Source organism: Penaeus monodon, chromosome 28, assembly GCF_015228065.2.
Source record: "Penaeus monodon isolate SGIC_2016 chromosome 28, NSTDA_Pmon_1, whole genome shotgun sequence".
Taxonomy (NCBI): domain Eukaryota; kingdom Metazoa; phylum Arthropoda; class Malacostraca; order Decapoda; family Penaeidae; genus Penaeus; species Penaeus monodon.
The window spans coordinates 5441909-5442658 of record NC_051413.1 but is presented as its reverse complement, the minus strand read 5'-3'; the positions used below and the strand labels follow the sequence as shown (position 1 = coordinate 5442658).

General features: G+C 38.9%; 1 long non-coding RNA gene across 1 annotated transcript in view; it reads left to right on the top strand.

The window, feature by feature from the left end:
- Positions 1-394: 394 nt before the first annotated feature.
- LOC119591318 overlaps positions 395-750 on the top strand; it is a 2830-nt gene continuing 2474 nt past the window's right edge. Inside the window, exon 1 of the long non-coding RNA XR_005230337.1 lies at positions 395-490. This is a non-coding gene — a long non-coding RNA (uncharacterized LOC119591318). The remainder of the gene's footprint in view (positions 491-750) is intronic.

Here is a 750-nt window from a genome sequence, read left to right as displayed (position 1 = left end):
GAGGAACAAACATTGTCCTTTTGTACGCAAATGTGTGTGTATTTGTACCGTTTCTTTTTTCGCCGTGTACTCCCGTTTGTTATTGCGTAGTTCATGGCACTGTGCAATGAACTCATTCGGATAAAATTCAATGTAAAATGATCAGTCTTGTCCATTTGTGTATTAGCACCCGCCATTTTTACTTTCCCAGTCTTGTTCCATTAACGAGTTCATTCTTTAGTAAGGACCAAAAAGTAGAGCAAGTACATTTATACGAAATATTCTTTTCTATACACATGCATCAGCCGTTAAAAGAGAGGAATATCATTAATTCCTGGCCAGACGAGATAATCATTACGTGGCAACCAAAGCAAGATCTCGGCATGGGAGATCTCGCGTTGGCGGCTCAGTGTTGGTCCACGCGGCCGTCAGGAAGGTTGAATTTAGTCGCTCTCTTTCTGCGCCTACATCACTTAACTCGGACTGAAAACAGTGACGAAATCGGAAAATTGTATGTGTGGATGGTTAATGTGTACACGTTTTTCAGTTTTTTGGCTTTGTTACCACAATGCTGTATGATATCCAACAAGTTTTATTTAGTTTTGTTCAAAAGTTTTGGTAACTTTGAGCGGAGTTCCACTGAACGCTCAATCCAGCTATGTACTTCAAGTTACGCGCAAGTGTTGGCCCGTAACTGAAGATAATGTTTTTTTTTCGTTTAAGTTGACATGAAGTAATAAAAAGTATATAATGTTTATTGTACGTTAGTAA